This window comes from Stigmatopora nigra, chromosome 12 (genome assembly GCF_051989575.1).
Source record: "Stigmatopora nigra isolate UIUO_SnigA chromosome 12, RoL_Snig_1.1, whole genome shotgun sequence".
Lineage (NCBI taxonomy): Eukaryota > Metazoa > Chordata > Actinopteri > Syngnathiformes > Syngnathidae > Stigmatopora > Stigmatopora nigra.
The window spans coordinates 12,465,143-12,476,763 of record NC_135519.1 but is presented as its reverse complement, the minus strand read 5'-3'; the positions used below and the strand labels follow the sequence as shown (position 1 = coordinate 12,476,763).

Here is an 11,621-nt window from a genome sequence, read left to right as displayed (position 1 = left end):
GTTAATTAATTGCCACTTCCATTTGCTTAATTGACTTGAGGCACAGGGAGGCAGATGGGATGGGGGCTGGGATGTGCCGCTAAGCGCTCGGACGGCGAGCGGAGCGCCGGCCCGGACCGATGCGGCGGTCGCCGGGCGTTTGATGCGGCGCCAGATGGAATCGTCGCAACTTTGGCGAATTGTGGGGCGTTTGATTTGAATCGTTTGCTCACAAGATTCGTTCAAAAATTGACAACACCATGTCCAAAAGGGAGCAGTAAAAGAGTTTCTCCACCTGTTTGTAAAATATTAGAAAAAGTCGGCAAGATTATTTTAAATGATTGTTTTAAAGGGAATGATGATGGTGAGGATGAATGGCATTTTTTTTAATATCAATAAAGTATAATAATGACTATGATTGTGGGATGTTTAAATATAAAAGAGAAAGTCATTGTATGATGTCAGTTCTACCCACTTCCATTCTTATTGGTTGAAGTACTAAAGTAGTAGTTGGTAAAATGTCAGTTAATTCAAATAGATTTTTTTTTTGTCAACTTATCGCACAAAAGTCTTTTCGATCAATTTCTTAAAATAAAAAATATATACAGATTTGATCATTTAGACAATGAAGGCCACAATATTAAAACCTGGTTCAGTACAACTGTGGTTTTCACATATGTAGACGCCAGATCTAATTTATTTACATATTTTTTTACCCATTTTTTTGGAATAAAGCAACACAATAGCTAAAAAGCAGAAATATCGACTGGATATGACTCCCCCTACCACTCCAAAATTGCCATTTGTAAATTTCAAAGTCGTATATATTGAAACGAATACATTACAAAAGGGATTTTCAACTTCTCTCATTATTTTTGTTCCTTTTCTTAATCTGAAAACTCTTCTAACATACAATTCCCTTTAGAAGAAGTTCCTTTTCACACTTGAAAGTGAACAAACCTGCCACATGCTAAAAGTTAGATTCAATTGAAGTGCTTCCATTGAAAATTACCAAAGAAATCCACTTTTAAAGTCACCCAATCTACACCACGAGGTTACGTAGACCCCACGAGGGCTTGCGTCGTCGCTTTCATTTTTCTTTTTTTCTTTTTATAGCGTCACTATCTGTACATTGGCCACAACACATCAAAGCTTGGCCATTGGCCCTCTTCAATCTCTCCCTATTCATACTTTTTTATTCCCTCAAACTCATTGATGTTTGCATTGCAAGAGTCTCCATTTCATTCTCCAATACACCCAACAAAAAAACTATGGTAATGTTACATCAATGTATAAATGGTTAAAATTTTCTAGAAAAAAATACTAGAAAAAAAATTGCAAGCACAGGTTAACTCATAGGCAAACTACGGCCCGTGGGCCAAATCCGGCCCGCTAGGCCTTTTATTCCGGTCCGCCGACGTTGTCCAAATAATGTTTTTTTTCCCCCAAGATGGCGCTATCACATGGAAGCCAGTGGCAGTATCTCTGTCCACTCTTATTAGTTTTTCGTGTTTTACAGCCCCTCTATCTTTTTATTAAATGCCATTTTAATATTTCTTAATACATTCCTTTTTAACTTGACTTTGTACTTTATACTTTTTTACTTTAATGATGAGTGATGAGTATGTTGATACTTTAGTTTTTCTGTTTATCTTTCAAATGTACTGTTAACGGATGCACTTTTTTATTTGTATCATATCTTGTGCTGACCCCGCCCATCTGTCAATTTTTTTAAAGTCAATATGCCCCCCCCGGGCCTGAAAAGTTTGCCCACCCCTGGTTTAACTCTGCCATTGGCATCTAATCCACTTGAACTGGGAAAACCTTTCCCCGGTTGATCCAATCCGCCGTGTCAAAATAAGAAAAGTGAGTTGAAGAAGAAGAAAAGCGAAGCACTAAGTAGAGTCTTCAAACGCCGCCCGCGTCCGTCACCTCTTCCCAGAATAGCGCGCGCAATATGCGGAAAGTTAATTGGCAAACAAGCGCACACGACGGCCGCCAATCACCTTGGATCCGAGCGCGCGCCACGACTAATTTTATCTCCGTCGGCGCGGGCGGCCTCTGATGAAACGCCGTGAAAGCGGCACGCCTCCAAATAAGCCGCGCGCCTCTGACATGTTTGCGCAGCACGAAGAAAAAAAAAACTGAAAAAAAAATACCCAAAGAGCACTTTTTGCCAAGAGCTGACTCAAGATGGTCTTAAATATACATTAGGTTCGTGACTTCCAACCGACGTGTTGCGTGAGATCATTACAAAGTTCAACGGTGACTTAAGTACAGCCTGCATTTTTTCATCTCGTGCTTATTTTTCAATAAAAAACAACAACATTGACTCATTTTGCTTTGCTGATGACGTTTTTCTACCTGGTATTCAAATATTCTACATATGGGTGCAACTCAACCATTCAATTACCCAACCACATGCATACTTAGCTTAGCTTAGCAACGCTAAGACCACATTTGACAAAATAAAACTTACCGAATTTTCACAACTATAAGGCGCAATGCATTATATGGGGCAATGCATTTAAATGCGCACCCTCAATGAATGATATATTTTATTTTTTTTCCATATATAAAGCGCACTGGATTATAAGTCTATTTTGGAGAAAATTTAAGACTTTTTAGTGCGCCTTATAATCGTGAAAATTCAGTATTTACTTATTTACATAGTGACTCGCATATAAAAAAAACAAGACCATTAGCACCACTACAAATGAATGATTTCGGGCCAAAGTAGCAAGGCTATGCTAAGCTAAAAATGTGTGCTACGCTAAAGTTGCTAATTAAGACAATTTGCTACGCTAATGCTAGCGCTGACGGCGGGTTTTTAGAAAAAGTCTTTGTCCAAGGCATGCTAAAAAGTCAAGTAAAATTAAATGTATTTTTCCTTTTCTGATTATAGAGTCAAGATTTTTTGAAGTTAAGTGCTTTTTTTGACTGGCTTTTCAGTTAACTTGTCAAATTTAAATAACAATTGCTTAAATGACAGCGATTATTTCAACAATTTCTAAGAATAATGCAAATCAGATATGCTTAATAATGAGATTCAGGCAATAGAATCATTCAAAACATGTTTCCCAGTAAATATTTCACATTTAAATCCTCATTTTTTTATGTCTGATTTACATTTTTTGTGCGCCTGTTTAACATGATTAAAAAAAATGAAGAAAAAAGTGCTTTTGTACAGAAACACTTCAATTTCCATTCCAATTGTGACCTTTCCCTCTTGTGCCTTCCATTAGCATGCAAAGTAATATTTCAATCTGCTCTTCCTACGCCGCTAATAAACGATGGCAATCCTCAAATGGACTTTGCACCCCGCAAAAAAGCCACTGCCCTAACGGGAGATATTCCGATCTCCGTCTTACAATTGTCCAAGAACCGAGACGAGAGAAAGTGACCACCAGGGAGACCAGTCGACCTTGACAACATTCACAAGACGACTCTACTGACCGATTAGACGAAGGCGGCCATGACCAAATTCCTGCATTTATCTCAAATGGAAAAAAAACTCATTGATTTTCTTCATTAAAAAGCATCAAAGACCCTTCTTTTTTCGCCATTTTAACCGATGGATTCCGAGGCAGCAGAGTTTAATGAGAGGGGCCAATTTTAGAATGGCGGCTTGTCTCTTAATTATCTACTCTTAATGAATGTATGTATCATCATCAGTGGAAGTGTTGATGAGTTTTCTCAGGTTGCAAAGCGCCCGCGGCGGCAAACTGACTCATGAGCCAAAAGTTTTTGCGGGGGAAAAAAAAGAAAGAAAAATGCGTGTGCGCATGGGAATGTTTCACACCTTTCCCCAACATCGGGCAGGCTGGCGGACACGTCGCTACGGCAACGTCCGCCAAGTCGCGGCCCATCCAAGTCCCGATTTCTATCGTGGAAACGGGTTTCAAACTGTGGATGTGTGAAACATCAGCCGTGACCGAGGAGCCATCTGCTACCCGTGGCTAAGTGTGGGTGTGCTTTACGCGGGTGAATGCGCGGGGGAACGGACGTTTGGTCGCCGGTCTTTTGGTCGCCGGTCAAATTGGGAGAGAGAGTTTACTATTGAAACCAGCTCTCAAAATTATATTCATGAGAGAGTTTAATATCTAAGTACTGTTTAATATCTAAGTACTGACTAATATCTAAGTACTGTTTAATATCTAAGTACTGTTTAATATCTAAGTACTGTTTAATATCTAAGTACTGTTTAATATCTAAGTACAGTTTAATATCAAAGTACTGTTAAATATCTAAGTCCTGTTTAATATCTAAGTACTGTTTAATATCTAAGTACTGTTTAATATTTAAGTACTGTTGAAACCAGCTCTCAAAATTATATTAATATCATAATTATATACTTATGAGAGAGAGTTTAATATTTAAATATCTACTGTTTTCAATAGTACTTAGATATTAAACAGTACTTAGATATTAAACAGTACTTAGATATTAAACAGTACTTGGATATTAAACAGTACTTGGATATTAAACAGTACTTAGATATTAAACAGTACTTAGATATTAAACAGTACTTAGATATTAAACAGTACTTAGATATTAAACAGTACTTAGATATTAAACAGTTAAACCGGCGACCAAAAGACCGGCGACCAAACGTCCGAGTACCGTGTATGCGCTTATTTACGGCGTTGTCATACAAAAATTTTCCAATATTGACCTTCCATTGGAAGCAAGGAAAGACCTATAATACCCGCATTATCACCCACTTTTTGGGGGTGGGGGCACATTTATATAGTAACAGCAGTTGGCTTTAACTTGAGAGCGCCTGAGCTTTTTCGAGTAGCGCTTGCGCAAATTCAAAGTCTCTTTAGCTTTTATTAGTGCTATAAGTCATGGCGATCTTGCGAGCGTAAATCCTGTGGCGGTGCAGTCGGAACGCCGCTTTATTGGCAACGTGAAGCCGTTTGTGAGAGAACCTACTGCTATTTCGGTGTGTGGTGGTGGGCTTGGGGTGCCGTTTCCGCAACACCAAAAAGAAAGATACTTTCACATTTGTCTTAAAAAGACGGGCAAAATATTGTCCAGCTACATTAAGTAACCTATTGTGTGGCTTTTCTAGGTGTACTGGAAATGACCAACACGCAACAATTGACTACCATATGACTGACAATTTTTTAGCACAGTTGGGGGAAAAAAATGCCTTTTCAATCTTGGGTTGCTATTGGCGCCAATGGATATGTAATCCATTTTAGCGGAAAAGTTCTGGCAGCAAATCAATTGCCTTAAAGGCCAGTGAATAGATTATTTTTTTCTTATTCATCTATTTACATCAACTTTTTCAGTATTTTGCAAAAAAAAAAAACAGCAAATGCCATCTTTGTTGCACCAAAACAGTTTTTATCCGCCTTTTTTTGTCCGCCAAACCTTTATTAATCCAAATTATATATATTTTTTAATGCTACCCGAATTGCTGTGTCACCACTTGCTTATAAAAAATTAAAAAATGTAGCAAGTACATCGCAAATGTGGGCATTTTCGCACCAAAACGAGGTGCCAAAACGCTTAACAGGTGCCAGCAAAAAAAAAAAAAAAAAAAAACACGCGTAAAATCGGTTTGTTTACAAAAATTCTTGGCATGATTGCTTCTCAAAAATTAATTCTAATGATCTCAAATAATTCATATTGGTCCTTCCCTTTTATTTGTCACATCCCATAACGGCAGATGATCACCATCATAAATGATAATCGGATAATCAGAGCTAAATTTGCTAATGGGTCCTTTATGCTAACTTAAGAAATGATGAGATTGAAATCAGACTTAAAGTGTTTCCTCTCCTTAAATGTGAAACACAAATCTCTTATTTGAGTGCAATTGTACTTTTTATGTTGTTAGTTTGCAGTCATTAAATATGCATGATAACTAAAATGAAGTCTAAATATAAAAGATAGCATTCGCCTACAAATACAATTAAATGGAGAGACGCATTTGTGCCTTTAGTGGGCAAGACTGGCGCTTGTTACATAGCGAGCGGCTTTAATTATATTCCAATCAAACAGACATTTTCTCTATTGCACTCTGTTGGGAGTCGCCGGTTAGATTGCGAGCGAGATGGAAAATGCATTAAATAATCACCGCCGCAATTTAGAGCGCCGGTTAGGAAAAATAAGGTCGGCGGGCCGAATAAAGGGCTGCGGAATGTTTGGAAATGGCCCATCGGAATAAGTGTCACGTTTGATATCTTTCACTAAAATGTTTTTCTTTCAAAACTGAAATAACAATAATAAATAAATGTTTAGTACAAAAAATGCATGCATCTAATTGACTAAAATTAACCTTTGATTTTCCAATGAATTTTTTTGCCATTCACGTCAACTCAATTCTAAAAGATATCTTAAAATTGATTTTTTTGTCAAAATAAGCCTATAGATTCAATTCATTTTGAAAAATTGATTAAATACCCTTACATTTAAATTTTAATTTCATCTTCCACATCTTTTAATAGCCCATCTTTCCCATTTGAAGCATTTTACCCAGAATTCCATTCTTCTAAAATGACCAGAATCGGTCAAGCGCAACAAATGAAGCAACGTTCCTCCTTAAAACCCGCCTTGGGTCATATTTAGCATGATGTCTCGTCGCAAAACACAAATTCGAGTCGGTCTCCGAGGGGCGTCGTGGCCCTTTAAGAAGAACAAACACCCCTCCTCCTCCTCTTCCTCCTCCTTCCGTCGGTGCCCTCCAGAGACTGATTTTTCCTCCTTAGATGATCTTAATGAGTTGCGGAGAGCCTCGTGCTAAAGTATACATTAATGGAGCTACTCCATCGCCATGGCAACTGGGGTAGCGAGTGAGGCGGAGTTGAGGGGGCGTCATGGTGACTCGGGTGAACCTTGCCAACGAGGTGGGCGGCACGGAAAGGGGGGGCATGGAGCGTCGCCAGAGGGATGGCGACTCGGGAAGTGAAAGCAGATGGAGAAGACGCACAGTCAAGAAGTTTACACACGCTAACGTTTGTTAACTACAACCTCGCTCATTCCTAATTTCACCAAACACAACAATAGACGTCTATTACGGTCCATTACAACCAAAAAGTTGGTCCGAAATGGCCGTTAGACGTCATAAAATCATTCAAAAAGTGATTTTTTTCCACCTTGACGACAACTCCAAAGGGTTCCGCCCTACAAAATTGCAGAGCACCAACTACTATGAGAAAAGGAGTGTTACTTTGTCTTGTTCTTTTCATCCATCTGACCTGAGGACTTTGCCATTTTTTTCTTTGGCTTTCTGCTTGTCATTTCATTTCCTCCCTCTTTTCTCCGTTTGCAATCAGTAGCCGACTGGCTTTCTTCTCCATGGCCTCTTCTTCTCCTTCAATCGGCTTCTCATTCTTCTCCCCTTTGATTGCTTCCATGCTCTCTCTCCCCCTTTCCCTCACCCCCATTCTTTTCTCACCTCTCCCTCCCTCCTCATCATCCCCCTTTTCAGTCTCACTTTAGCCAGCAGTAAAAACAAGGGGAAAATAATCATCGTAAAAACCAACAACTGTCCTATCATTATAACGCCATCTCCGTCTGGTTCTCACACACAAAAACACACACAAAAACGGACACACACATCCTATTGGCTCTTCAAGTTCGTGTCCTCAATCCCAGAAAGACGATACTCTGTCCTTACTGGCCGGATTGACGCCGTCGATTAAAATATCCGGTTTAATTCTGGGAGCATAACATAGTCCAAATCGATCTAGATAAATACACAAATTGACAAAAAGATGACTTTATCCAAAAATTATGGTTTGTAGTAAAATGTCTGAAACGTTTTCCTTAAGAAATGTCAACTTTCTTGTGGTATTTTTTAAGTATTTCTCTTGGAAATCCTTCCAAGTCGAGTAAGATTGTTGACTATATTTGACATGTTTTCAGTGGGAAAGCTCAAGCGGCTTAAAATTCTACGCTTGATTGGTTGTCAGTAAGTGGCAACTTTATTTAGCTTCAACACGGAACGCCAACGCGACGGTATTTCCATAAATGGACGGCTATAGATGTCAGTGGTACTAAGACGAAATCATTGGTGGCTAACTCTAGCTGTCCAGGCTCTGTTGAAGACGTTTGTCAAGTACTAAAGCAAAGCCGAAATGCGCTAACCTATTTATATCCGGTCCAATAAAAGAAGTTATTGGTTCTCTTCTAATAGAATGGAAAAGGCCGTCAGTCCTCCATTAGTTTCACGGGGAAATTGCGGGCTTTTACTGCAGCGACGTGGACGACAGCACCCCCCAAAAATACCTCAAAAAATGAGAACAAGCTAGTATGACTGAACTTTACGGACAGTCATTTAATTGTGCTTTGATTGATTTAAAATAATTTCTATTTAAGCCACATGTAGTGAAATTTGTCAGCAGGTCAACATTGTAATTTAATATACACATTTTATATGATTATATTTGGACTGCTTTTCATTCACGTAAAAAGCTACTCTTTGATTAATGAGACAATCTGATAAATGGCCTCCATTGATGCACTAGTGTATAGTAAATCTAGTCAAGTGGATTTATTCAGTATGTCTCAGATTGAGATCAATTTGTGTTAAGGTTTTGAGTAATGATGACATTTAAGGGTTTTTGGGCGGCATAAATAGTTGACAAAAATCTTAAGGGGGGAGAAAACTAACTCTAATCAGTTTTTTTCCTGAATAATAGCTAATTATTTCTGACCAAGTCTAAAAATAGAACAGAATAAACATGGTTTTGGGTTAAAAAAAATTAAAGGCCATATTCCAATAATAACTAGTAGAGTCATTTAATAATCCATCCATTAATTAGTTTTAAAAAGCCATAAAAAAAGTATTTTCAAGACTATACGGCGCACCACATTATAAGGCGCACCGTCAATGAATGACATTTAATTGTTTCCATATATAAAGCACACTGGATTATAAATCGCCCTGTCTGTTTTGTAGAAAATTTAAGACTTTTAAATGCATCTTATAGTCATGAAAATACAGTACATGGAGCGTTTAAAACTAAATTATTGTGTTCCTATCTGTATCTTGATCATGACCCATTCGTTGTCAAAGGAAATGCAACACAAATTGGATAAAACTCGACCAAAAGTGTATCTGCAGGTACAAAAGGTCACGATGGCTATCTTTACCATGTTCAACACAACCACACACACACCAAAATGTGTGCGCAAGGGTGGTGTGTGCTAGCCAGCGCCTAATGACAGCGAAGAAACAGATAGTATTGATCCACCTGAACCTCTCTGACCATCAATACCGATGATCCCATCCAGATAAGCTTACACGCAATCAATAACACTCTCTTTGTTTCATTTTATGAGTGTGTGTGTGTTGGGGTGACATCACTATGACCTAACTTGTCTCATGGAGGAGACATTGTACGTGGTTGACTTAACTTTAACACGTCATATGTCTGACCTTGGTGTGTGTGTATGTTTTTTGTTGAATTTACTACAACCTGACACATGTCTGACTGACTCTGACCTCGGGTATGTGCATTTATACGTGTGTTTGTCTGTTTATGGTTGACTTAATCTTAGCTTTAGAGATTTATGTGTGTGTGTGTGTGAAGGTGTTAAGTTGACTGTACTGTAACCTGACACCGTCTGACTCTGCCAGAGGGATGTAAGCTATTGTGTTTGTGTGATAGAGGCGCTTTTTGGGGGGATTTTTAATGTATATATTTGTGTGTGTGCGTGGATTTGACTTGAACATGAGCTGACGTGTCTGACCTAGTATTTCTGTGTGTGTGTGTGTGTGTTTGACTTTATTATGCCCTGATGTGTGGATCAAGATGGCTTTACGTGTGTGATATACGGGTGTGTGTCTGTCTGTGCGCTTTTCATTTTTAATAAGCATATCTTTTTCGACTAAAAGTACAGACAGTGTGTGTTTTTGGTGTGTGTGTGTAGTTTTACATGATATAGGTATGCGTGCATAACAGGGGTGCTTGGGGGCGCCTTAAGGTCAGTCAAGGTGAGCTGTAATGGAAATCTGACCAGATCCAATCGGGGACCACTTGTGGCAAAATTGGCCTCACACGAGGAAGTGTGTGTGTGTGTGTGTGTAAAGGCCAGAGAAGCTGGGAAAACTAATCTAATTGTGACAGCTTCACACAGACAAAATGCTACATTCATTTAACTGAGGAAAAAAAACGTTTTTTTTTCACTAAGGCGAACGCCAAACTTGTTAAATATCAGTTTCTACTGTATGTCTGGTTGTCTTTATGTATTTAAGTATAGTCAGAAATCTATTTGCAAACTGCTTGGTTGGTATTAACATCAAGATGTGGAAAATTTACTCAATTTTAAAGGATAAATTCCATTTTATGGATATCCATCCGCCGTAATACAGTTCAACCGTTAAGAGTATTTTATATTAAATTATTCATTTTTCATTTCAAAACTTCAAATGTAGTAATATGTCAAATATGTCTCACCTAAGCGCACACACACACATAAAAAAACACACACATTTGCTGACTGGTATCAAGTGTAAGCGTTCAATGTAAAGCACTAATCAAAGCATCCGTGTGGGGAGTTGTCGGTCCCTCACGCACATTCTTTTTATAAATATGAAGATGTCAGTAACGTTCTATCCGTCATCCTCAACCTTTTTTTCCCTCTCTTTGCACTTTCTAACAACACACACACACACACAGAAAAAGAGCGCTACGGGTTTTTAAGAGTCTTGTAGGAGTTTGTTTCTATTTCAGGATGATTACACATCTTGTTACTTTTTTGTAGGAACATCGAGACTAGAGGTTTTTGTTTGCAGTACTGTACGAGTAAAAATATATACACACCTACACACACACATATATACATATATATGTGTATATATATGTGTATGTATATATATATATATATATATATATATATATATATATATATATATATATATATATGTATATGTATATGTGTATATATATATATATATATATATATATATATATATATATATATATATATATATATATATATATATATATATATATATATATATATATATATATATATATATATATATATATATATATATATATATATATACACATATACATATACATATATATATATATATATATATATATATATATATATATATATATATATATATATATATATATATATATATATATATATATATATATATATATATATATATATATATATATATATATATATACATACACATATATATACACATATATATACACATATATACATACACATATATATACACATATATACATACACATATATATACACATATATACATACACATATATATACACATATATATACACATATATACATACACATATATATACACATATATACATACACATATATACATACACATATATATACACATATATACATACACATATATATACACATATATACATACACATATATATACACATATATACATACACATATATATACACATATATACATACACATATATACACATATATACATACACATATATACACATAGATATGCTATATATCTATAACTATACATATACATACATACATAAACAGATGCTGTCTGAGATTAGCTAACTGCAGAACAATATGTTACAATTCCACAAGTAATACTTTAGTCAAACTTGCATAGTATTTAGCCCCAATTGTTTTAGCGCGGAGGAATAT

The 11,621-nt window shown here is 36.8% G+C and overlaps 1 protein-coding gene across 1 annotated transcript in view; it reads left to right on the top strand.

The window, feature by feature from the left end:
* LOC144205081 (uncharacterized) overlaps positions 1-11,621 on the top strand; it is a 32,513-nt gene that overhangs the window by 1,158 nt on the left and 19,734 nt on the right. The window lies entirely within an intron of this gene.